Here is a 27,973-nt window from a genome sequence, read left to right as displayed (position 1 = left end):
AGAATTTGGTCAGTAGGCATCCAGTTCAGGGACTGCCGTGGTTTGGTCTGCAGCCCGATGCTGGGGCTTGCCAGCGTGACAACCTGGCCCAGCCTAGAGACAGGAGGGGGCTCAGTGTCACCCACAGCCAACCTGGCCCAGCCTAGAGACAGGAGGGGGCTCAGTGTCACCCACAGCCGACCTGGCCCAGCCTAGAGACAGGAGGGGGCTCAGTGTCACCCACAGCCAACCTGGCCCAGCCTAGAGACAGGAGGGGGCTCAGTGTCACCCACAGCCAACCTGGCCCAGCCTAGAGACAGGAGGGGGCTCAGTGTCACCCACAGCCAACCTGGCCCAGCCTAGAGACAGGAGGGGGCTCAGTATCACTCACAGCTATCTGAACTGGAGTAACAGTTGGTGGCTGATACCTGATGTCAGTTTGACACGTCGAGATAAACCAACCCAAACAAAGCAGTGAACAGGCCAGGAGCTTTCAACTTCTCCAGGTAATACCGTACTCTGTCAGCACTGAGTTTCTGTGTTCAAGCCACAACACAAATTTAAACTCATCTTTTTTAATTGCACTTAAGTGCAATTCAGCCCTGAAAGACTGATTACAACCTAATTTACCCAAACTGGTGAGGATGAATTGATTTTTATTGAAAGAATTAAAGTTCCCAAGATCGAAATAATGAGTAGGTTTGTAGAGAGTAGCTGGCAAAGAGTCAACTCATTCTGACGCCATCTTGTAGAGTCGCCTCACTCTGACGCCATCTTGTAGAGTCGCCTCACTCTGATGACATCTTGTAAAGAGTGGCCTCACTCTGACGCCATCTTGTAAAGAGTGACCTCTATCTGACGTCATCTTGTAAAGTGTCACTTTACTCTGATGCCATCTTGTGAAGAGTGACCTCACTCTGACGCCATCCTGTAAAGAGTGGCCTCACTCTGATGACATCTTGTAAAGAGTGGCCTCACTCTGACGCCATCTTGTGAAGAGTGGTCTCACTCTGACAGTATTTTGTAAAGAGTGACCTCACTCTGACGCCATCTTCCTTGGGCTGTCCCCCAGGTCTTAGTACCATCAAAGCTGAAAAGTTCAAAGTAAGTTTATTATTAAAGTACATATATGCTACCTTGTGAATCATTTTCTTGCAGACATTTGCAGGAAAATACAGAAATATGATAGAATTTATGGATAACTATGATTAGCAAAGACTGACAATCAATGTGCTAAAGAAGCCAAATCATGCAGATGTTAAAAAAGTAAATAAATAATGCTGAGAACATGAGTTGTAGGGTCCTTGAAAGTGAGTCTGTGGTTTGTGGGATTGTGGGTGAGTGAACTTATCCAGACTGGTTCAGGAGCCTGAAGGTTGTAAGTTAATAACTGGCTCTGAACCTGGTGCTGTGGGACCTAAGTACCCACTGTCCGATAGTGGTAGTGAGAAGGAAGCACGGCCTGGTCGATGGGAGGGGGTCCTTGACGATGGATGGTGCTTTCTTGTGCCGCGCTCCTTGTAAATGTGCTCAGTGATGAAGTGTGACTTTCCCATGCTGGACAGGGTTGAGGTCATCACTTCTTGTACGCTTTTCCATTGCTGGGCGTGGCTGTGCCAAACTAGACCACGATGCAACCAGTCAGGATATGCTCCACTGTGCATCCCTAGAATTTACTCCAAGTTTTAGATGGCATGAACTAGAGGCACTGTCGTGCTTTCTTTGTAATGGTACTTATGTGCTGGTAAGTACCAGGACAGATCCTCTCATCCGGAAACACCAAGGAATTTGAAGCTTCTGACCCTCTCGATCTTCAGTCCCGTAATGAGGACTGGCTCGTGGGTGTCCAGCTTCTTCCTCCTCAAGTCAAGAATCAGTCCTTTGGTTTTCCTGAGGCTGAGTGAGAGGTTACTGTCGTGGCACCCTCCGACCAGTTCTCAATCTCTCTCCTGTATGCTGGTTCATCACCAGCTTTGAGTTGGCCAGTTTAAGACTGTTAGCGGGGAGCAATTCCTGTTGACATAGAAAGTGAAGCCAATACTGAGATTGCCGTTCTATGTAGGGCTGTGAGCTTTATTAACACTGACTTCATGTTTTAACCTATTTAGGTCGACAACCGTCGTGAAGTTTTAATGCTTTAGAGTCAGACTTGACTCTAAATTTGCATAATGCCTTGAATCAAAGTCCCATCTAGCTTGTCAGTTGGCTGCAGCAGACTGTATGATATTTCCGAAGGAGCATGAGAATCTTACGGGCCAGCAACACCCGTCAGGGAGCGCCGTCATCCCTGACGCACTGGCTGCATTGGGCCGAAACCCTTCAGCGGAACTGGAGAGGAGAAAAGGGCTGGAGAGTCCGAAGTAAATTTTATTATCACAATACATATGCTCCTACAACCAATGGACTTCACTTTAAGGACTCTTTATCTCATGTTCTCGTTATTTATTGCTATTTATTTATATTTGCATTTGCACAGTTTGTTGTCTTCTGCACTCTGGTTGTTCTTTCATTGATCCTGTTATGGTTACTACCGTATTCTACAGACTTGCTGAGTATGCCCGCAGGAAATCTCAGGGTTGTACATGGTGATATATATCTACTCTGAAAATAGAATTTACTTTGTACTCTCCAGTCCTTATTTTTTCTCCAATCCTGCCGAAGGGTTTCGGCCCAAAACATCGACTGTACATTTTTCCACAGGTGCTGCCTGGCCTGCTGAGTTCCTCCAGCATTTTGAGTGCGTGGTTTTACTTTGTACTTTGTAAGTGTGGCTGCTGAGGAACCATAAACATGCTGCCTCAGAGCCATCTTAGTATTGGCTGGGCGCCCCTCTGAGGTAAAGTTCAAAATTTTATCTAATCAGATGGCGATGCTGCAAATTGCAATATTTCCTTTGAGCGTGGTGAGCAAAGTTTGATGGATGCACATGCTTGGCGTTCAGGCTCTGCCAGCTCCAGATGTGGCTGGCCTGTGGGACCACCTGACGGGTATCCCACCTGCTCTGTGCCATGGGGTGATCACTTTTTAATTCCATTCTGCAAGCTGTGGGTGTAAAACAATATCGGTTTGCCAAGCAGCTGGCTGGAAGACATCTTTACTGCGTACCTCGGAGAGAATATGTGTAAGTTTCTGTGTTGACCTTGACGTGCATTGACACCTGCGACGTGTGTGTGTGTGTGTGTGTGTGTGTGTGTGTGTGTGTGTGTGTGTGTGTGTGTGTGTGTGTGAGTGTGTGTGTGTGTGTGTGTGTGTGTGTGTGTGTGTGTGTGTGTGTGTGTGTGTGTAAGAGAGAGACTTTGGATGTATTTACAAGATTGTATAACTTTGTATGTATATGTCAGTATGGATGTGAATTTATATCAGCCAATGACATTATACATGAATGTGTGACTTTTCAGAATCAAAGTCAGATTTAATATCACCAGCATACGTCATGAAATTTTTTAACTTTGCGGCAGCAGTACAATACAATACATAATTAATATAGAAAAAAATGAATTACACTAAGTATATAAATATATATTAAATAACTATCTTAAATAAGTATTGCAAAAACAGAACTAAAAAATGTAGTGAGGTAGTGTTCATGGGTTCAATATCCATTCAGGAATCGGATGGCAGAGGGGAAGAAGCTGTTCCTGAATCGCTGAGTGTGTGCCTTCAGGCTCCTGTACCTCCTTCCCGATGGCAGAGGGGAAGAAGCTGTTCCTGGATCACTGAGTGTGAGCCTTCAGGCTCCTGTACCTCCTTCCCGATGGCAGAGGGGAAGAAGCTGTTCCTGGATCACTGAGTGTGAGCCTTCAGGCTCCTGTACCTCCTCCCTGATGGCAGAGGGGAAGAAGCTGTTCCTGGATCACTGAGTGTGAGCCTTCAGGCTCCTGTACCTCCTCCCTGATGGCAGAGGGGAAGAAGCTGTTCCTGAATCGCTGAGTGTGTGCCTTCAGGCTCCTGTACCTCCTCCCTGATGGCAGAGGGGAAGAAGCTGTTCCTGGATCACTGAGTGTGTGCCTTCAGGCTCCTGTACCTCCTCCCTGATGGTAGCAGTGAGAAGAGGGCACGTCCTGGGTGGTGGGGATCCTTAGTAATGGATGCTGCCTTTCTGAGGCACCGCCCCTTGTAGATGTTTGAGATACTACAGAGGCTCATGCCCATGATGGAGCTGACTAATTTTACAACTTTCAGTAGGTTCTTTTGATCCTGTGTGGTATCTACCCCCCGCCCCCCCCCCCCCCATACCAGACGGTGATGCAGTCTGTCAGAATGCTCTCCACAGTATATCTAGAAGTTTTCGAGTGTTTTGTTTTAGGTGACAAACCAAATCTCCTGAAACTCCTGATGAAGTATAACCGCTGTCTTGCCTTCTTTATAGTCGCATCGACATGCTAGATATGTTAGATCGACAGGTTTTGGGTGATTTGTTTGTACACATGCGTCTCTATCTGTGTAAGAGCTTGGATAACTTTGTGTGCATGCACGGTAAGTGCTTGCTCTTCTATCGGTTTGTAACATTATGTGTGTGCACTTACGTCTGTGTGTAATTTGCACTGAACGAGAAAGGCTTCTGATTGCCTCTCCCTCTTTGGGCCTCATCGCGGGGAACTAACTTTAAAACTGTGAGCCGATGCTTGGTCTCTCTACCGAATGAGGGGCTGGCCCATGGGTCAGGATGGTCACACATCCCGTCCATGTTCTTTGCAGCCCTCGGAGTGGGCAAAAGCAGGGGCCGTGCCCACAGTAGAATAGGCGTGTGGTCAAAGTGAGGGAATGGGCTTGTGCCCCGTGCTCAAACCTGAACTATGAACCTTGGAGCACTCCTGGATGAGCTGGGGGGGGGGGGGGGGGCAGAGGCACTGAGCAATGCTTTTCTCTGTGCCCCGTGATGAGTTGAGACTATACGACAGAAGTGGAAAGACTTGTCTCCTCACAGCCATGTTAACACAATATTCATCATGAGCTTTCTCACGGCAACGCTGTTAGACCATAAGGCCATAAGATATAGGAGCAGAATTAGGCCATTTGGCCCATTAAGTCTGCTCGGCCATTTCATCATGGCTGATCCGTTTTTCCTCTCAGCCCCAATCTCCTGCCTTCTCCTTGTAGCCCTTCACACTAATCAAGAATCTATCAACCTCTGCCTTAAATATACCCAATGACTTGGCCTCCATAGCCGCCTGTGGCCACGAATTCTGGCTAGAAAACTTCCTCCTCATCTCCATTCTAAATGCACATCCCTCTATACTTGATGAGATGAGTCCATGGCCAGATCAGCCACGATCTTATTGAATGGCGGAGCAGGCTCAACAGGCAAGATGGCCGACTCCTGCTCCTATTTCTTGTGTTCTTATAATTTTTTAAAAATCACAGCATAGGCCTACATATATGCTGACCCACAAAGTGTGGCCTGGTCTAAGTAAAATCCGGGGCATATAAACTAACAGTTTTGTTTATAATCGATCTTTAATGAGATGTTCCTTGGCGTCAGCAAACCTGACCTGGCTACTGGACTCAAATGATAATGTCCTTGTGAATAAAGTCTATCCTGACACGTAAAAACCAAAGAAACCGTTCTCTTCCTCCTGTGACATCAGCACTATTTTCATACCCAATCTGAGGGAGAGTGGTATTGTCACTGGAGGAGCTTTTCTGAATTCTGTTGCTAAAATGACCCAGAACTTAAAGTTCAAAATAATTTTTATTATGAAAGTACATACGAGGAGTGATTGATAAGTTCGCGGCCTAAGGTAGAAGGAGTCAGTTTTAGAAAACCTAGCACGTTTATTTTTCACCCTCCCCTAGTGTTGCCACTATGTCCCCGTGGACCTCCTTGGGTGATAAGCCCTTGAGACTGAGATAGCGGATGATTGCACGAAGGCCGATGTTGTCCATTTTCTCAGACAGTGCTTACTTGCAACTTTCAATTATCTGAAACAGAAATACCACAAAAGTTATTAACTTCAAACTTTCTGCATAATCACTCAAAGAGTTGAACTGCACGTGCATGTAACGAGAGCTGTATAACTCATCTCCTTCTACCTTAGGCCACAAACTTACCAATCACCCCATGCTGTGGGCCACTTCTGGAGGTCCAAGATGCCGACTTCTACAAAGAAGGGATCTTTATGCTCCACGACCGCTGGACTAAGTGTGTAAATGTAGGAGGGGACTATGTTGAGAAGTAAATGTGCTAGGTTTTCTAAAATTGACTCTTTCTACCTTAGGCCATGAACTTATCAATCACCCCTCGTATATGTCACCATATACAACCTTGAGATTCATTTTCCTGTGGGCATACTCAGCAAATCTATAGAATAGTAACTATAACAGGATCAATGAAAGATCAACCAGAGTGCAGAAGACAACAAACTGTGCCAATGCAAATATAGATAAATAGCGATAAATAACTAAAGAGTCCTTAAAGTGAGATCATTGGTTGTGAGAACATTTTAATGGAAGCATCACAGCTTAACATGTCTTGGTAGAACAGTTTCTTCTAATTGATGCCTGTGATCGATGCAGGTATACAGAAGGCAAGATGGTGGTTATATTTCATTAGGAGTTTGAGGAGTTTTATTAGGTCACCTAAAACACGCGCAAACTTCTACAGATGTACTGCGGAGTGCATTCTAACTGGCTGCATCACTGTTAGATATGGGTGGGCTGCTACTGCACGGGGTCGAAGTAAGCTGCAGCCAGTTGTAAACTCAGTCAGCTCCATCACGGGCACCGGCCTCCTTAGTATCCAGGACATCTTCAGGGAACGATGGTCAGTGTGGACATGGTGGAGGATTACAAATACCTGGGGATACAAATTGACAATAAACTGGACTGGTCAAAGAACGCTGAGGCTGTCTACAAGAAGGGTCAGAGCTGTCTCTATTTCCTGAGGAGACTGAGGTCCTTTAACAGCTGCCGGACGATGCTGAGGATGTTCTACGAGTCTGTGGTGGCCAGTGCTATCATGTTTGCTGTTGTGTGCTGGGGCAGCAGGCTGAGGGTAACAGACACCAACAGAATCAACAAAATCACTCGTAAGGGTAGTGATGTTGTGGGGGGTGGAACTGGACTCTCTGACAGTGGTGTCTGAAAAGAGGATGCTGTCCAAGTTGCATGCCATCTTGGACAATGTCTCCCATCCACTCCATAATGTACTGGTTAGGCACAGGAGTACATTCAGCCAGAGACTCATTCCACCGAGATGTAACACTGAGCGTCATAGGAAGTCATTCCTACCTGTGGCCATCAAACTTTACAACTCCTCCCTCGGAGTGTCAGACACCCTGAGCCGATAGGCTGGTCCTAGACTAATTTTCACTTGGCATAATTTACTTATTATTATTTAATTATTTATGGTTTTATATTGCTATATTTCTACACTATTCTTGATTGGTGCGACTGTAACGAAACCCAATTTCCCCCGGGATCAATAAAGTATGTCTGTCTGTCTGTCTGTCTGTCTGTCTGTCAAAAGGTGGCGTCCATCATTAAGGACCCCACCACCCAGGAGGTTCCCTCTTCTCATTGATACCATCAGGGAGGGGGTACAGGAGCCTGAAGGCACACATTTGATGAATCAGGAACAGCTTCTTCACCTCTGTCGTCCGATTTCTGAATGAACATTGAACCCGTGAGCACCACCTCACTACTTTTTCACTTCTGTTTTTGCACGACTATTTTGAAGATAGTTATTTAATACACAATTATATACTTAGCGTAATTAATTTTTCCCCCCTATGTTTATCACTGAACTGCTGCTGCAAAGTGAACAGATTTCACGACATCTGCCGGTGACAGTAAACCTGATTCTGAATAGGGAGCCAGGTTGCGCTTATGGGTAACGTACACGAGTGCTGGAGGAAGGCTCGGCAGGTCAGGCAGCACCCGCAGAGGGAAATGAGCAGTCGATGTTTTGGTGCGAGACCCTTAATCAGGACTGGAAAGGACGGGGCAGAAAGCAGAATAAGAAGGTGAGAGTGAAGGGAGGGGTATAAGCTGGCAGGTGATAGATGACAGGGGGAAGGTGGGTATGGGGGGGGTGGTGAGTGCGATGTGAGAAAGCAGAGATAGGTGGAAGAGGTAATGAATGGGCTGACGGAGGAGGAATGTGATAGGAGAGCGCAGTGGACCGTGGAATAAGGGGAAGGAGGTGATGATGGGTCTTAACAGCAGGGTAGGGTAAGAGAAGGCTATCAGAAACAAGGGAAAAAGAGAGGTGAGGAAACGAGGGGGGGAGTGGTTACTGTAAGTTAAACAACGTTCAGCATTTATGGACCAGCTTCCTGCGCTCAGAAGCTGAAGACAACATAATTGACTACTTTGATGTGGAGTGGGGAGTCCGAGGTGGACAAGAATATTAAGAGCTGGCTGGGAGCCTGACAGCTGCGTGTGACGTCTGAATGAATGCAGCCCTTGATTCCTTTGCTAGTGCCGTTCATTTCTCCCGAGCGGCCAAAGCTCTTCACACGCGAGGAAAATGTCCTAGTCGATGTATCAGAGAAAGCCCGACACTTGCTTCCGAAAACGGCAGTGCAAGAACAGACGGACACTTCCGTCTGGTGGCGAATTTTAGACTCATTTTATTTTAGAGAAATTTATTAACAAACCCTTCCAGCCCTCCGGGCCGCCTCGCCCAGCAATCCCCTAATTTAGCCCTAGCCCAATCACAGGACGATTTACAACAACCAATTAACCTACCAACCGGTACGTCTTTGGACTGTGGGTGGAAACCCACACGGTCATGGGGAGAACGTGCAAACTCCTTACAGGCAGTAGTGGGAATTGAACCCAGGTCGCCAGCACTATAAACCGTTGTGCTAACCACTACGCTACCGTGCCCCCCATTATAGTGGTAATCTCAGCCAGTGTCAGCATTACTTGGAATCCCAAGTGCCTTGACCCCCACTTCTCCCACCATTACTTTAATGCCATGCAACGGTCCCCAACATTTTTTGTGCCGTGGAACGCCCACCATTAAACGAGGAGTCTGTGGAGCCCAGATTGGGAACGTCTGTAGGATTTAGACTGAAAGGTAACACTGAATTACAACATGATGCCAGTCAAGGGGCCAGAGGTGGAAACCTCCTGCCGGGGTACACGGCGGGGTACAATGTCACGGTGGCATCCATTCTTTCCTGCTGGCGCACTGGCTGCGGCCAGATCAAGTCAGCAGGATTGGTGTGTCCAAGGTTCCAGGAATTCCAGGGATTAATCTCCGGCACTGCTTGAGATTTGCTGAAGTGTTGGGACGGACAGTAGTTCTGGATGGACTCTAGATCAGTCTCTTTAGGGACTTGCTGTAGCTTGCATGGTGGCTGGTGGTGGTGGGGAGGGGGGGCTGATGCTTTTCCTGGGGCAGTTGGCGGCGGGGGTGATGCTTTTTTCTGCTGCTTGTGCGTGGCGGGGGGGGGGCTTTGGGGTTCTAGCATTTTTCTGTCATTCATTCTTTGTATTTCTCCCCCCGTTTCGTGGATGTCTGTGAAGAGTAAGAATTTCGGGTTGCATACTGTATACATTCTCTGATATTAAATGAAACCATTGAACCATTGGTTGAAAATGGGGTGGTTAAAAAAACTAAAACACTCTTGATACTTATAAAATTGTTGGTGGTGGGAGGTGTTGGCCATAGACAAAAGGGCACATGATGAAATGATCAGAATACCCTTGACCAGAATTGACCAACCCTCATCCATGCAATTGGTACCACGACCATTCCTGAATTTTCCAAGTCTGCATTCCCGAAACCTGTGATCAGCTAAAACGTTTTTCCTAAACTTTCCACCGTCACTTTCACTCAACACCCGCTATGTTTTCTGAGCTATATTAGGTCTCACTTGCTTCACTTGTTATTAAATCCCTCCCCCAACTCTAATCTCTGAGACGTGTCCATTTCTGATTGATACCTCAGATAGGTACATAAAATTAGTCTGTATATCAGCTGATCTTATGTATTTATGTTAATTGTGTTCTTTTTATTGTGTTCTTTATGCCTATTGTGTTTTTTTTATGCTGCATTGGAACCAGAGTAACAACCATTTCTTTCTTCTTTGCGCTGTGTACTGAAGAGTGACAATCAACCATCTTGAATCTTGAATTTCTCCAAATTGTAACCATCGCTAAATTTTAACCCAGTGCATTTAGAATTCCCTTTCTAAATCGAGCCCTCTCTACCCTTGGTTAGGATTTTGTTCCTCTCCCATCGTTTGTCTTCTGCTTTGCTTGACACTTCGGTGAGGCACGCTACAACTTCATTCTGCTCACAGTTGTTGCTGGTGTCACCACGCGTTTTCTGGACGTCTTTTCGTCATCGGCTGACTTACACCTGACTTCTTCAACAGTTAAATCTGATTTTTTTTTAAAGAAAATGTCTTTAATTCCTCATTTCATTGCCAGGTATCACTGAGGCCCGAGCATCTATCAGGGCCAGGCCACAACCCTGTTTCCCATGGCAACCACATGGCTGCTTGCAGGAAGTGGCAGGAACATCCTGAGGTGTATTTTCCCTTCGCCGCCCTTCCATTTCAATGTAACTGAGGTAAAAGAGCCACTTGTAAAAACTCTCCAGCGCTCTCTCTGCTTACACTTTGCGGCCCTAACGCGAGCTGTCGGTGTTCGGATGTTTGTGTGCGCGGAGCAGTTTTAATTGACTCCCTGTGCATTTTAAGATGCTACTGCGTGACCCACAGGGGCCATAATTAACTCTGCAATTTTACTAACATCGTTCAGGCTTTTAATGGACAGAAGATTTAATTGAAACATCATCACCCTCTTTTGATCATGGAGTACCTCTCAGGGTGAGGTCATTAAAAACCACAGGGAGCAAACCTTATGGAGGCAGGAGGAGAGACTATTTTGAAAGAAAAAGGGGCTGGATTATTCATTGCCTTGTGAAGTAAACAAGCTAGATGTATAGGGCCCCATTACAGGAAAAGGGATCTGTTTTCCCTGTCCGTTGAGCAGGCTTAAAGTGTTTCCATCTTTGCATTATTGCCTGCGGCTTCTCTGGGCAAAGAGTCTCATGAAGGGACAAGGCCTGGGTGGCCCTTTTTTCAGGCTCAGATTCAGAATCAGGTTTAATATCACCAGCATATGTCGTGAAATTTGTTAACTTTGCAGCAGCGTTACAATGCAATACATGATTAAAAAGAAAGAATAAATTAATTACAATAAGTATCTATGTGTGCATTAAATAGTTAAATTAAAATAAGTAGTGCGAAAACCGAATTTTAACAAAGTATTGAGGTAGTGTTCGTGGTTTCAGTGTCCATTCAGAAATTGGACAGCAGAGGGGAGGAAGCTGTTCCTGAATCACTGAGTGTGTGCCTTCAGGCTTCTGTACCTCCGTCCTGGCCATAACGAGAAGGGAGTGTTTCAACAGCTTATTTGACCTTATTTGACCACTGAGGTTGGTCCTACGCACATAAGAGCAGTGGATAGCTCCCATGTTAAGCGTCATCTCCCCAACCCACCGTGACTCAAAATGCCATCACAACAAAGATAAGATTGGCCCGACTGAGGCAACAATTTGGTCCCCTGCCCCCAGCTTTTTATTCTGCCATCTTCCCCCTTCCTTCTCAGTCCTGAAGAAGGGTCTCGGCCCGAAATGCTGACTGTTTATTCACTTCCATAGGTGCTGCCTGACCTGCTGAGTTCCTCCAGCATTGTGTGTGTGTGTGTGTGTGTGTGTGTGTGTGTGTGTGTGTGTGTGTGTGTGTGTGTGTGTGTGTGTGTGTGTGTGTGTGTGTGTGTGTGTGTGTGTGTGTGGGGCTTTGGATTTCCAGCATCTGCACAGGCGTTCTTGTGTTTATCACCAATTTGGCTCTCTGCCCCAGCGGTACACCAATTGTGCGGTGAACCCTCGGTAACATGTAAATAGAGTAAAGGGGTTTGCAAATCCCTGAGAAAATCTATATGGAAATTCCCATTGTGGATTTACGTGGCATTACAATTGGAATTGAATTGAATTGACTTTATTTCTTACATCCTTCATATACGAGGAGTGAAAATCTTTATGTTATGTCTCCGTCTAAATATGCAATGTGCAATTTATAGTAATTTATAATAAATATTATGTACAGCAGGATAGTCAATATAACATAGAAATACAGTTGTGTCAGCATGAATTACTCAGTCTGATGGCCTGGTGGAAGAAGCTGTCCCGGAGCCTGTTGGTCCTGGCTTTTATGCTGCGGTACCGTTTCCCGGATGCTTGCAGCTGGAACAGTTTGTGGTTGGGGTGACTCAGGTCCCTAATGATCCTCCGGGCCCTTTTTACACACCTGTCTTTGTGAATGTCTTGAATAGTGGGAAGTTCACAACTACAGATGTGCCAGGCTGTCCGTGCCACTCTCTGCAGAGTCCTGCGATTGAGGGAGGTACAGTTCCCATACCAGGCAGTGATGCAGCCAGTCAGGATGCTCTCAACTGTGCCCCTGGAGAAAGTTCTTGGGATTTGGGGGCCCATACATCAGAATTAAGATTAACTTTTCCAGACTGACGAGTGAAACAGGTCTTGTGTTGATAGACTTCTCAGCGTAACCTTACACATCTCCAATGAATATTTAATGATCAACATCAATTCGTTCTTCATTCTTAACTCCCGGGCACAGTTACCACAAAAGTTACGAAATGTTGACTGTTTCTCTTTCCACAGATGCTGCTTGACCGGCTGATTTCTTCCACCATAGTTTTTGTTGGTAACTGAGATGTTTTGCTGTTGGGGTGTGACAGCTGAGGTCTCTAATCCTCTAGACCAGGGGCTCCCAACCTCTTTTATGCCACGGACACCTACCGTTAACCGAGGGGTCTGTGAACCCTTGCAGAAGGAACAGTCAGGGTCCTGAGCTAACTGAAGTTTGGTGCAGTTCTTTGCACACCATTCTTCAAACTCCACCATGGTAACAACACCTCCCTCCCAACTCTATATACTCCTTAGCCCTCAACCTTCTGAGACATTTTCTCTCCTCCTCAGCCTTTCAATCATCTTTTATTTTAGTAACTGAACTGTTGTTGTCTGTGCCTTTAGCTTCTGTGCATTTGTCTCTGGAATTCTGCTTATAAACGCTTGTCTAACTCCTCTACAACCATACAAATCAGAAGCCGTTGATCCCACAAGCCTGCTTTGTCATTCAGTGAGATCTGATTGTAGCCACATCTCTGTAGTCCCACTTATCTCTGGTAACCTTCCTCCCTGTCCCTTATCAAGAACCACCTTCATCTACGTACCTTAAAAATATTCTAGGACTCCACTTCCACCACCGATTGAGAAAGAGAGGTTCAAAGACTTATGATCACCTGACAACATCTTTGCTCTAAGTCAGAGGTAGAAAGGAACTTGAATTGAATTGAATTTGGTTTATTGTCATTGAGAATCCACAACTGCAATGCAGTTAAAAAATGAAACAACGTTCCTCCAGAATGATATCACAAAAGCATATGACAAAACAGACTCCATCAGAAAATCCACATAACGTTTGGCAATCCCCAAATCCAGAGTCCGGAGAGGCTGCTGCGTATTAATATCGCGCTACCATCTTAGCACATTCCCCAGAAAGGAGCTCCAAACCCACCAGACAAAACAAGACTACCCAGACACACCAAGTCAGGAGACCAACTCTACCACCCAACAAACCAAAAACTAAAGCTACAAGACCTGCACAAAACCACATAGTTACATATATGAGTCCTAGTTCAGAATTCCCTACAGGTTAACCTGCAGATTTGAGTCATTAGTAAGAAAGGCAAATTTAATGTTTGCATTCCTTTGGAGAGAATAAAAATATAAAAGCAAGAATGTAATACCGAGGCTTTACAAAGCAATGGTCAGACCACACTGGGAGCATTGTGAGCAGTTTTGGGCCCCTTTTGTATTGAAGGATATGCTGCCATTGGAGAAGGTCAAGAGGTAGTTCATGAGGGTGATCCTGGGAATGAAAGAGTTAATGTATGATGAACGTTTGGTGGCTCTGGGCTTGTACTCACTGGAACTTAGAAGGATGAGGAGAGACCTCACTGAATCCTAATGAATATTGAAAGGCCTGCTGGGTAGGGTGGACGTGGAGAGGACATTTCCCATAGTGGGAGAGACTAGAACCAGAGCGCCTCAGAATTAAAGGATGGACATTCTTTTAAAATGGTGAAGAGGAGGAATTCTTTTAGCCAGAGGGTGGTGAATCTGTGGAATTCATTGCCACAGATGGCTGTGGAGGCCAAGTCATTGGGTATATTTAAAGTGGAGGTTGATAGGTTCTTGATAGTAAGAATGTCAAAGATTATAGTGAAAAGTCAGGAGAATAGGGTTAAGGGGGAAAAACTGATGGAGCCGTGATGGGACGGGGGGAGCAGACTCGATGAGCCAAATGGCCTAACTCTGCTTCTAGCCTTAAGGTCGGTCAAGTCCCTGGAGGACCACTTCTAAGGAATTTAACTTTCTGATGAGCTTTCAGTTCCTGATACCTCCTGTAGACGTAGCACCAAGCAAGTGGAGTTAGGTAAACGTAAGCTCTTCTGTTAGTCAGCCATATTGATAATGTGCCAGATTAACTGTTTAGTCCATTTTTTGGTGAAAAGCATCAGTGCTTTACATTCCATTCCTCACTCTTCATTCGGATCAGCGTCTCTTTCCACTGGATGGGGAACCGGTTTCTAAACGCACATCGTCCCTTTTGTAAACGACTGAAGAATCACCCCCTTTGAGCATTGTGAATGATGGCAATTACATCTTGCTGAATAAATATGGAACTCCTCTCAAATCTTAACTCTTCCCAATTTCCTTAAATCTTACGTCTTCTGCTTCTCGACCCTCTCGCGTCGGCACTGAATGCCGCCCGTTGACTGTGTTCAGTGGTTCTATTTTACTACGGTATTAAATTTGCCTTCAGATCACATGAGTAGAGATCAGCCAATCGGCTCTTGGAAGGTTGCAAATAATGAAGTGCAGCTGTTTCAACGTGACTTTAAAAATCCATTGAAATTTGTTTCTTTTCATCTTTTTTTTCTCTGGTGCAGGGAAAACAAAAGAGAGCACTGTTTAGAAAATAAAGGCTACACCCGAAGAGCTTAGAGGATCAAAGACTCCTCTTAAAACTACATTTACTATAGTCTCGGTTATAGAAAATTGTTTTACCTCATTCTAATATTAGATTATACTAGTACAAAGCTCAAGTAGGCCATGACTTCTTCTAGCGTGAACGGGTGACATAAGGACTCTGTAGCCTGAGAGCCAATACTGATTTAAATTTGCCCAGGGGGTTCCCCGTGAGGTAAATGCCATCTGCGGGTGTGAAGTGGAATACCCTCAAATGGAGAATCCTACAGAAGGTAGTGATTACGGCCCAGTCCATCGCGGGTAAAGCCCTCCCCACCACCGAGCACATCTACACGAAGCATTGCCGCAGGAAAGCAGCATCGGTTATCAGAGACCCCCACCACCCAGGGCATGCTCTCTTCTCACTGCTGCCATCAGGAAAAAGCCTCAGGGTTCACACTGCCAGGTTCAGGACCAGTTAACACGTACAAACAAGCTGGATGAACTCAGCAGGTCGGGCAGCATCCGTTGAAAGGAGCAGTCAACGTTTCGGGCCGAGACGTTGACTGCTCCTTTCAACAGATGCTGCCCGACCTGCTGAGTTCATCCAGCTTGTTTGTACGTGTTGATTTGACCACAGCGTGTGCAGTGTACTTTGTGTTCAGGAACAGTTATTGCCCCTCAGCCAGCAGGCTCTGGAACCAAAGGGGTCAACTTCTCTTGCCCCATCATTGAAATGGTCCAGCAACCTATGGGCTCACTTTCATGGATCCTTTACCTCATGTTCTTGATATTTATTGCTTATTTATTTATTATTATTCTTTATTTCTTTTTATGTTTGCATAGTTTGCACACTGGTTGAATGCCCAAGTTGGTACAGTCTTTCACTTATTCTATTATGGATTTATTGAGAGTGCCAGCAGGAAAATGAATCTCAGGTTCGCATAAGGCGACATATACAGTCGGCCCTCCTTATCCGTGGGTTCCGCATGCGCGGATTCAACCAACCGCGGATCGGGAAAACCCGGAACTTCTCTCTCCAGCACTCGTTGTTTGAGCATGTACAGACTATTTTTTCTTGTCATTATTCCCTAAGCAATACAGTATAACAACTATTTACATTGTATTAGGTTCTGTAAGTAACCTAGAGATAATTTAAAAGTACAAGCAGTCCCCGGGTTATGAACGAGTTCCGCTCCTGAGTCCGTCTTTAAGTCGGATTTGAAGTCGGAACAGGTACATCCGGTATTACTTAGCGTCAGTTAGTCAATCGTTTGTGTAGATAGTATACGTTTTACCTTTCTATGCATATAAAACACTTTATGATAAATATAATAGGACCAGAAAGTAATATTCCTTATATTGGCAGCCCAATAGTAAAACCTAAAATTGGGTAGGGCTAGTCCACCCATCTCTTTATTTCTTTGTAGGTAAACTTTGCTTAAGCGAGCTTGTTTATTATTCCAAATATAAGATGTTAAAATTGAATCTAAAGAATCAAAGTAGGTCTTAGGAATAAAAATAGGTAAGGCCTGAAAAAGATTTAAAAATTTAGGAAGAATCTTCATTTTAATCGAATTAAATCGGCCAATTAGGGATAAAGAAAGAGGGGACCATTTAGAAAGCGTCTTTTTCACATAATTCAATAAGGGGTTTAAGTTTTCTTTAAATAAATTCTTGAAATTTTTAGTAATTGTTACACCTAGATATGTAAATTGACTTGTAACAACTTTGAACGGAAATTTGGCATTTGATGACATTAGGTCATTTAAAGGAAATAGCTCTCTTTTATGTAGGTTCAGCTTATATCCTGAAAAAGAACTGAACTGGGAAATTAAAGAAAGAACCAAAGGTAGAGAAGTTTCAGTGTTGGGAGATAAAAAGTAAAATATCATCAGCGTATAACAGAATTTTATGAGTCATACCTTCCCTTAGTATACCAGAAATGTCCTTAGATTCTCGAAATGCTATTGCTAAGGGTTCTATAGCTAAAGCAAAAAGTAAAGGACTAAGAGGGCAACCTTGTCTAGTTCCCTGCTGTAATTTAAAGGGCTTAGAAATTTGGGAGTTAGTAATAACCTGAGCGGTAGGAGACAAGTAGATTAATTTAACCCAATGAATAAAATTAGGCCCAAAATTAAACTTTTCTAAGGTCTTAAAAAGCTTTTATTTCTCTTATTCTTAAAAAAAATAAAAATCCAGCTGAATGTTCTTCATACAGACCGATTTCTTTATTAAATGTTGATGCAAAAATTTTATCCAAATTCTTAGCTCGAAGACTTGAAAATATTTTACCATCTATTATATCACATGACCAGACAGGATTTATTAAAAATCATTACTCACATTTTAATATACGTCGGTTATTGAATATGATATATTCACCATCCAAAAAAATCAGAATGTATATTATCCTTAGATGCAGAAAAAGCCTTCGATAGGATTGAGTGGAATTATCTTTTTAAGACCTTAGAAAAGTTTAATTTTGGGCCTAATTTTATTCGTTGGGTTAAATAAAACACTTAAGAAACGTATGTATTTCAATCAATTAAACCACTGCGTTGCTTAGTAATAATTGTAGCTTTTATCGGGGCAGGGCTTTTCACATGCTCCATTAAAATTGTTCCGATCGTTGACCAACTGTAGCTTAATGCTTTTCCAATGACCGATAGTGTTTCACCTCTTTCTGATCGCTTTATTACTTCCAACTTCTTTTCAATCATGATCGTGATTATTTTTGTGAACAGAAACACTGCAGATTCAGAGCTGCACCGCCGGGTCCTAAAGTCCACCGCACTGAGACATGTTAAATAAGGAACTTGAGTATCCGTGTTTTTTGGTATCCGCGGGGGGGTCCTGGAACAAATCCCCCGTGGATAAGGAGGGCCGACTGTATATACCTTGATAATAAATTTACTTTAAATTTTGAACTTTTTTCACCTATCAGTATTACACTGAAGAGCAAGGGACATCTCCTGATCAATAATTAGCTTTTGATTAACACAGCAAACCGTCTGGCTCCTCGCCATGCAGATATCGTTTGCAAAACCACCTCCATCTTACCTGAGCAAGAACAAGTTGAAAAGTACTTCTTTGGCTGCCAAGAGGTTGAGATGGTAGAGGGAAAAAAGTCTTCAACCTTTGGCTTAAGTAGCAGTAAGCACAAACTCCGGTGGTAATTGTGTTATGGGGCTACTGGGGAATCTTTTCCACCGATATTGCACGTTTGGAAAAGTTGCACTCCTAGATTTCCAATGCGTTGCCCATACACGGAGCAGTTCCTTCCTGACGACACATTGGAAATACAATGGTTTTCTTTCACAATGATGTACTGGACCTTTTGTTTAAATTTAGTTCCACAATGCAGATGTGCATGCTTGGCTGGGGAAGTGCCCCATGCCTGATAGGAAGTACATTGTTCTCTGGGCCCACTTTCTTCATTCTTGGCTGTCTATCCGTCTCTGCATACAGGCTCCCCAAGTATTGTGGTCGCTTCCTGCAATGCTTTCACATGCTCTGTAGCAGTGTTCATTTCCACTTGCATGGGATTATTAAATCAATATTAGAGACATGGGTTTTATCAAGATCCTGCTTCGTTACTGTGCTCTGGACGTGACCAAAGCCTCATTGTCCGGGATTTGGTTCAACTTGATGATGATAATTCTATATAACTCACTTTCTATTCTATGTTTTTTTCATATTCTTGCTCATTCTTTCCGGTTGCTGATTGGCAGGCTGGGGGTTTGGGTCATTTGTTGGTTTTTGGACGAGGGAGGGATTGGGTGTGTTTGGGGTTTGTGAGGAGTTTTGTTTCTATTTGTATGGTGGTGGGGGGGGGGATTGTTGGCTTTCTTCCAACTACTTCCATCGTTTTCTGAATTCAATGGCTATCTGGAGAAGACAGATCTCGGAGTTGTAAATACATACCTTGATAATAAAATGTACCTCTGAACACTTTTGGGTGGCAAGGTAGTGTAACACTTCGCAGCACCAGCGATTGGGGTTCAATTGCCTCCGCTGTCTGTAAGGAGTGTGTACATTCTCCCCGTGACCGCGTGGGTTTCGTCCGGGTGCTCCGGTTTCCTCCCACAGTCCAAAGGCATCCAGGTTAGGGTCAGCGAGTTGTGAGGATGTGATATTAGCGACGCTTGGGAGCTCTGCACATCTTCGGATTGCATTGGTCATTGATGTAAGCAACACTTATCACTCTGTGTTTCAATGTACATATGGAAAATAAGGTTCATTTTTATCTTTATAAAGAACTTTTGCTGGAAGGAATAGATTTTTGATACTTTACAGCCATGGAGTCATAGAAAAGTACAGCTCAGAACCAGGCCCTTCAGCCCATCTAGTCCATGCTGACACACATAAAATGCTGGTGGAACACAGCAGGCCAGGCAACATCTATAGGAAGAAGGACTGTCGACGTTTCGGGCCGAGACCCTTCGTTGAGTCCTGATGAAGGGTCTCGGCCCAAAAAGTCGACAGTGCTTCTTCCTTTAGATGCTGCCTGGCCTGCTGCGTTCCACTAGCATTTTGTGTGCGTTGCTTGAATTTCCAGCATCTGCAGACTTCTTCGTGTAGCCCAAGCTGAACCATTTAAGCTGGCTACTCCCATCGACCATAGCCCTCCATACCCCTACAATCTACGTACCCATCGAAACTTTGCCTAAACGTTGAAATCGAGCTTGCCTGTGCCGCTTGTGCTGGCAGCTCGTTCCACACCATCAGTACCTTCTGAGTGAAGAAGTTTCCCCTCACGTTCCCCTGAAACTTTTCACCTTTCACCCTTAACCCATGGCCTCTAGTTGTAGTCCCACTGAAACCTGTGTGGGAAAAAAGCCTTTTTGCATTTACCCTCTTTATACCCCTCATAACTTCGTCCACCTCTGTCAAATCTCCCCTCGATCTTCTACATTCCAAGGAAAGAAGTCCTAACCTATCCAGTCTTTACCTATCCGTAACTCAGGCCCTTCACAGACCCGGCAGCATCCTTGTCTAACTTTATGTCAGTGATTCTACAAGTGCTGGAGACGAGGGGGAGAGGGAGAGAGGGAGAGGGGGAGAGAGGGAGAGGGGGAGAGGGGGAGAGGGGGAGAGGGGGAGAGGGGGAGAGGGGGAGAGGGAGAGGGAGAGGGAGAGGGAGAGGGAGAGGGAGAGGGAGAGGGGGGAGGGGGAGAGAGGGGAGAGAGGGGGGGGAGAGAGGGAGAGGGAGAGAGAGAGACACACACACACAAGCACGTGTGGAGGAGAGCAGTCTTGGTTGACCTCTCGGAACTTTCCAGAAGCGTTGGCACACGTCCTTCAGCTTTCTAGGTTCTGTGCCTAGGATTCCGTCCCTCAGCCTCTCCACCTCCCCAACCCCCCCCCCCCCCCCAGCTGAACTTCAAATGCTTAACAGAGCTCCCAAACAGGCAACACTTCCTCTTCATTAAAAAAAAGGGTTTACCGGAGCCCATTTCTCCTGCCTGCTGCACGTATTGCCTTCCCTCCCCCCTCCCACTCCCACTCCCGCCGGGGCATGAGGCGCTTGCCGGGAAGCCGCTGTTACTCATTAACCGCGCCATTGTAAGGAAGCAGGGCGCACAGTTGTGTGGCTCCAGGCTCTCTTCCAGCCGCAGTGACTTCTGTCTCCCTTTGAATCTCACCAGAGCCTCCCGCGCTCCGCAAATTCCGCAGGGCAGAGGAAGTGGATGGAACCCATTACGGCGCGTCCTGACCCCCAGTGACCTCCTGAGGTGAAAGGCAGGGGGGAAAAAAACGGAGCGGCAGAGAAATGCGTTCAATAAACTTCTCGACATCAAAGTGGCTAGTTCTTTATCGGAACAGCCAAAGGAGAAATAGACACCAATGATCAGGATTAAGGTGGCGTTTCCTTGGCAACCTCTTTATCTTGCTGAATACATTATTGTGGTTAAGTAGCCCGTTTCCTCCCAAGGCCTAATTGCTCATCACTCTTCTTGTTTACAGCAGAATAAGAGGAGGTGAAAGGGTAATTAAAATGAAGGAAGAATAAGCACTGTGGAGAGGGGATTGTGAGGGTTTAGCGTTGTGCTGTCTGGCTGCTTTCGGCCTGGTTTTTACAGCAGGTTCAAGCTGCACGAATGAGCCTTTCCCTGAAGCAACTCCCTGACATCAAATTCCATCAACCACCGTGCATTTAATTTAACAGATTGGACTGCCGGATCCATCTCAGATCATCAGCATATAAACTGGGCGGAACGATGTCTGGGAGCGATCCCACCCCCCACCCCCCTCTTCCCAGACCATGACAATCTGACACATGCTGTGGAATTTCACAGACACGTTGTGATGGCTGTGGATGACAGGAGGTGTGGACAAACTACATGGATCCTGGCCTCATTTAAGTGCTCACTCAGTCTCCGTGGACAGTTACATTTGCCGGGTTGTTCAGCAGTCTTCGCAGACAGCTATACTGTCGGATTGCTCAGAATTCGCTCCGCTACCGAGAATATCAAACTAGGCGGGATCGGAGGCAGAAGGTGTGCATGGGATGCTTCTACAAGGATCAAAATATTCGGTCACGTTATCTCCTGGACAGGAAGAGTAACTCTAAACAGTGCCTGTCGTGCAGATACGCAAATCCTAGCAAACATCTTTCCTTTCGGTCAGTCTTGACGAAGGGTCTCGGCCCGAAACGTCGACAGTGCTTCTCCCTATAGATGCTGCCTGGCCTGCTGCGTTCCACCAGCATTTTGTGTGTGTTCGTTAAACCCTAGGCAAGGTTTTCAGAACCAGAATCAGGTTTAATATCGTCGTGAAATGTATTGTTATGTGGCAGCAGTACTTTGCAATACATAATAATAAAAATCTGAATCAGAATCAGGTTTATTATCACCGGCATGTGTCGTGAAGTTTGTTAGCTTAGCGGCAGCAGTTCAATGCATTACATAATATAGAAAAAGATAATAAATAATTAAGTAACTTCGATTACAGTATACTGAATAGATTAAACATTGTGCAAAAACAGAAATAATATATATTAAAAAAGTGAGGTAGTGTTCACAGGTTCAATGTCCATTTAGGAATCAGATGGCAGAGGGGAAGAAGCTGTTCCTGAATAACCGAGTGTGTGCCTTCAGGCTTCTAACCTCCTACCTGATGGTAACAATGAGAAAAGGGAATGCCCTGGGTGCTGGAGGTCCTTAATAATGGACACTGCCTTTCTGAGACACTGCTCCCTGAAGATGTCCTGGGTACTTTTTGTAGGCTAGTACCCAAGATGGAGCCAACTAAATTTATGACCCTCTGCAGTTTCTTTCGGTCCTGTGCAGTAGCCCCTCCCCCCATACCAGACAGTGATGCAGCTTGTCAGAATGCTCTCCACAATACATCTATAGAAGTTTTTGGGTCTTGAGGCTATGTGCCCTAGTTCTAGTCTCACCTACCAGTGGAAACAAATTTCCTGCCTCTATCTTAGCTATCCCTTTCATAATTTTATATGTTTCTGTAAGATCTCCTCTCATCCTTCTGAATTCCAGCAAGTTCAGTCCCAGGCCACTCAATCTCTCCTCATAGTCTAACCCCCTCATCCCTGGAATCAACCTGGTGAACCTCCTCTGCACCATCTCCAAACCCAGTATAACCTTCCTCAAGTGAGGAGGTGCAGCCTCACCAGTACCCTGTACAGTTGCAGCATAACCTCCCAGCTCTTAAATTCAATCCCTCTGGCAATGAAGGCCAACGTTCCATTTGCCTTCTTGACAGCCTGCTGCACCTGGTTGGAATTGTGTGCTTGGGCCTTGAAGGTGGGACTTGAACACACGACTTTCGTCTCACAGGTGGATAAAGATGTCGCCCTCTGAGCTACAACTCATATCTGGGCTTCCTGATGGACAGATGGCTGTGATGTAATTCTGACAGCACCTGTCTCCTCTCATTCCCGTGCGTGGTCTTACAAGAGAGTTCTGTTATGAGAGAATTCTCTATGATTCAATCAATCCACACCTCATAGACGGCACAGTAACAGCCCAGAAAGTGAATGCCTACCATAAAACACTCGTTTGCACTCATCATCATCATCATCATGTCCCATGTTGTATGACATCATCATTATGTGCTGTGATGTATGGCTTGCCCACAGAAGGCAAAGAGTGGTTGTAGATGGGTCATATTCTGCATGGAGGTCGGTCACCAGTGGTGTGCCTCAGGGATCTGTTCTGGGACCCCTTCTCCTAGTGATTTTTATAAATGACCTGGATGAGGAAGTGAAGGGATGGGTTAGTAAATTTGCTGATGACACAAAGGTCGGTGGGTATTGTGGATAGTGTGGAGGGCTGTCAGAGGTTACAGCAGGACATTGATACGATGCAAAACTGGGCTGAGAAGTGGCAGATGGAGTTCAACCCAGATAAGTGGGAGGTGGTTTATTTTGATAGGTCAAATATGATATCAGAATATAGTATTAATGGTAAGACTCTTGGCAGTGTGGAGGATCAGAGGGATCTTGGGGTCCGAGTCCATAGGACACTCAAAGCAGCTGCGCAGGTTGACTCTGTGGTTAAGAAGGCGTATGGTGTATTGGCCTTCATCAATCATAGGATTGAGTTTAGGAGCCAAGAGGTAATGTTGCAGCTATATAGGACCCTGGTCAGACTACACTTGGAGTACTGTGCTCAGTTCTGGTCGCCTCTCTAAAGGAAGGATGTGGAAACTAAAGAAATGGTGCAGAGATTTACAAGGATGTTGCCTGGATTGGGGAGCATGACTTATGAGAATAGGTTGAGTGAACTTGGCCTTTTCTCCTTGGAGCGACAGAGGATGAGACCTGACCTGATAGAGGTGTATAATAGTGGTCACCAACCTTTTTAAGCCCAAGATCCCCTAACTCGGCCTTAGTGAAAGGGGAAATCGGCCCCAGATCGATTAGTTACACGCATGCGCAGCGGGGCAGAAAATACCGGAAGTAAAACCCCTCAACCTGGAAGTAGAAATAATGTACAACCACCAGGGATACCCACCTTTTTTTGCACCGTGGACCGCCAGTAACCTGCCTTGCCCCTTCTCCTGTCAGCAGAAACGGTTCCGCCGGGCTTAGTAGCTAAGCCACGCGTGAAGGCCAGGAGCTGGACTTGGTTGCCAGAGGCTATTTGAGGTGCACACCTTTGGGAGCATTTAACAGGTAGTGGGAGCTTGTCCCCGTTACCATCCCTGGCTATAACAACCTTAAGGAACCTTAAGTACTTTACACTTGTGTACAGGAAATGACATTAAATAATCTGGAGATGTTGAAAAGTTAAGAGAGAGAGAGAGAGACGATTGTGCCAGAGCATCCCTGCAGCTTTTGGACCTAGGTGATTGGCAGCTGGTCAGCTAACATAGAGTCGGAGAGACCTACAGTACAGCAACAGGCTCTTCTGCTCTTCTAGTCCACACCAATCTGATCTTCAGCCTCGTTTCATCTACCTGGACCCAGACTGTGTCCTTCCCAACCTATCCAAGCTGCTCTTAAATGTCACAATTGAACCCACATCTAGCACTCCTGCTGGCAGCTCCTTCCACAGTTGTACCGTCCCTCTGAGCAAATGTCCCCCTCAGGTTCCCATGGAGTACTTCACCTTTCACCCTATACCCTATGACCTCTAGCTCCAGTGTCACCCTTTCTGTCCGTGCATTCCAGATCCTGGTAACTCACCACCTTAAGCGATGTTCTGCCCACGCCACTGTGGTACTGTTGTGAATGGCTTTGTATCTTCCTGAGCGGTTCAAAGCCTAATGCCCCCTCCGTTCTTTAGCCGGAGGGTGGTGAATCTGTGGAATTCATTGCCGCAGACGTCTGTGGAGGCCAGGTCATTGGGTAAATTTAAGGTGAAGGGTGAGAGATTATTGATTAGTAATGTTATGGCAGGAGAATACGGCTGAGGGGGTAATAAATGAGCCATGGTGGGATGGCAGAGCAGACTTGAAGGGCTGAATGGCCTAATTCTACTCCTATGTGCCATGGTCTTGTTCTTAACCTAAGTATGGACCAGGAACCCATTCCTGTGCTTTGTGACCTTAACTTTAAACTGTTTATCATAGTGAACTTAGGTGCACACTACTGCAGGCAGCTGCACCCTTATTTTGTTACGAATAAAATAGTTTTAATGAGGAATGAAAAATATCTTTAATTACAGTTTGAGGTAGGAGCAGTCTTCCCACCACCAATCCCAACGTGCTTCATTAGCATGCAATAACCTGTTATGCTTTTCATAAAGCTGCTGGATTTAAACGGATCGGATTATCAATCGGGCCATGTTACCGTGGGATAAACTGGTGATTAGTCCCACCAATTAACTTGCAGCATTACCGCTAATGGCCACCAGAAAGTGAAGCCAGATGTGAAGGCCACTTTAGAAGGATGTGACCGCGTTTGAAAGGGGTGCTGGGCTATTAAAGAACATGTGTGGTTTTTTAAGTGATTAACTAACCAAGAGGCCAGCTGGTTTCTATCTAGCCCCTCTGGGCATATCGCAGACGGAAGTTCACTTGCCTGTTAAACGATGTCGAGCAGAACCCCCTTAAACACTGACAGACCAAGAGCAGTTGACAGCTTTATTGGATCGTTGGGACTTCATTAGAGCCAAGGGTACCTTTAATCCGGTGTTAAGCACAGCAGAAGGAAATACTTCCCTTTGCCCGATAGTATCCAAATGTTAAGCTGGTAGAACAATGCCAGGGACAAGTGGATGGCACTGAGGAACGGAACTGGGAGCAGAAGGCATTGGACACCGGCAGGGTTGTGGTGGTCACCAAGTTGGATTTCTGTAGCATCTTCCAAGTGCTCCACAGGATTAGAGCTTTATTTGTTTTTTTATTTATTAAGATAAAGCTTGGACCAGGCTGTTACGGCTCTTTGAGCCGCACCAGCCGGCAATGCCCCGATTCAGCCGTAGCCTCATCATGGGATAATTTACAATGACTAATCAACCTACTCACCGGGACGTCTTTGGACTGTGGGAGCAAACCCACGAGGTCACGGGGAGAACGGACAAGCTCCTTGCAGGCAGCGGCGGGAATTGAACCCGGGTCACCTGCGCCGTACAGCATCGTGCTCACCGCTACGCTACCGTGCATTTGACGCTCCTCCCCCCCAACAAGGAGGAATTTATGGCGGCACGCTGCTGCAGCAAGTAGATCTGATGGCTCCCAGTCCCGGCAGCTCGGGTTCGATTCCGACCTCTGACGCTGCCCGTGTGGAGTTTGCATGTTCTCCCTCTGACAACGTGGTTTCCTCCAGGTACTCAAGTTTCTTCCCACAAAAAAAGATGCAGCTTTGATAGATTAACTGGCACAGCAAATTTCCCCTAGAATTGGGAAGCGGATTCGGGCAGAACAAAATGGCGTTGGAATTAAGATGCCAGTCTGACAATCAATGCCGTTAGCAATGTGGAGACGCTCATGTCAATAATGTCTGATTCAGGCACGCACTGCAGCTCTCTGTCTGTTTGAGGCCTTTAATCCGGAGATTTGGGTAATCTGCAAAGCATAAAGTAAGGTTGTCTTTCTGTCTTACCTCCACCAGAACCCATGGTGGATGTCTGCAGCTGCTGAGGAAATTGCTACCCTAATGTGAGGAAACCTAAAACGTGAAAATCTGCAGATGCTGGAAGTCCAAAACATCGCACACAAAATGCTGCAGGAACTCAGCATCTCTGGAAAAAAAAGTAAACAGTCGGTGTTTCGAGCTGACATCCAACCTATTACATGTAGGTGGTGCTTAGTCAGTGTGGGCTCAATAGGATGCATTTTTATAGAGTATGACACCGTGATTCTAAGCTGAAACCCTGATGAAAACCATGGGCATTAAGGAGCATCTTAAAGGAGACAATAGAAGCTTATGAGCATGGAGAAGGACTGTCTGGTCCTACGACATGGACATCTGACCTTCTGGTCATACAATATGGACATCTCACCTTCTGATGATACAACATGGCCATCTGACCTTCTGGTCATATGACATGTACAATCTGACCTTCTGGTCATATGACATGTACAATCTGACCTTCTGGTCAAACGACATGGACATCTCACCTTATGGTGTTACAACATGGCCATCTGACCTTCTGGTCAATGACATGGACATCTGACCTTCTCGTCATATGACATGGACATCTGGCCTTCTGGTCAATGACATGAACATCTGACCTTCTGGTCATACGACATGGACATCTGACCTTCTAGTCAATGACATGGACATCTGACCTTCTGGTCATACGACATGGACATCTGACCTTCCGGTCATACGACATGGACATCTGACCTTCTAGTCAATGACATGGACATCTGACCTTCTGGTCATACGACATGGACATCTGACCTTCTAGTCAATGACATGGACATCTGACCTTCTGGTCATACGACATGGACATCTGACCTTCTAGTCAATGACATGGACATCTGACCTTCTGGTCAATGACATGGACATCTGACCTTCTCGTCATATGACATGGACATCTGACCTTCTGGTCATACGACATGGACATCTGACCTTCTAGTCAATGACATGGACATCTGACCTTCTGGTCATACGACATGGACATCTGACCTTCTAGTCAATGACATGGACATCTGACCTTCTGGTCATATGACATGTACAATCTGACCTTCTGGTCAATGACATGGACATCTGACCTTCTGGTCAAACGACATGGACATCTGACCTTATGGTGTTACAACATGGCCATCTGACCTTCTGGTCAATGACATGGACATCTGACCTTCTCGTCATATGACATGGACATCTGGCCTTCTGGTCAATGACATGAACATCTGACCTTCTGGTCATACGACATGGACATCTGACCTTCTAGTCAATGACATGGACATCTGACCTTCTGGTCATATGACATGTACAATCTGACCTTCTGGTCAATGACATGGACATCTGACCTTCTGGTCAAACGACATGGACATCTGACCTTATGGTGTTACAACATGGCCATCTGACCTTCTGGTCAATGACATGGACATCTG

The 27,973-nt window shown here is 45.6% G+C and overlaps 1 protein-coding gene across 2 annotated transcripts in view; it reads left to right on the top strand.

Annotated features, from left to right (window-relative positions):
* LOC140715929 (uncharacterized) overlaps positions 1-27,973 on the top strand; it is a 288,549-nt gene that overhangs the window by 159,874 nt on the left and 100,702 nt on the right. The gene's annotated exons all lie outside the window — the stretch shown is intronic.

Source organism: Hemitrygon akajei, chromosome 24, assembly GCF_048418815.1.
Source record: "Hemitrygon akajei chromosome 24, sHemAka1.3, whole genome shotgun sequence".
NCBI classification, from domain to species: Eukaryota; Metazoa; Chordata; class Chondrichthyes; order Myliobatiformes; family Dasyatidae; genus Hemitrygon; species Hemitrygon akajei.
Note: the sequence above shows the minus strand (reverse complement) of the source record. Positions and strands in the feature narration are given on the sequence as shown.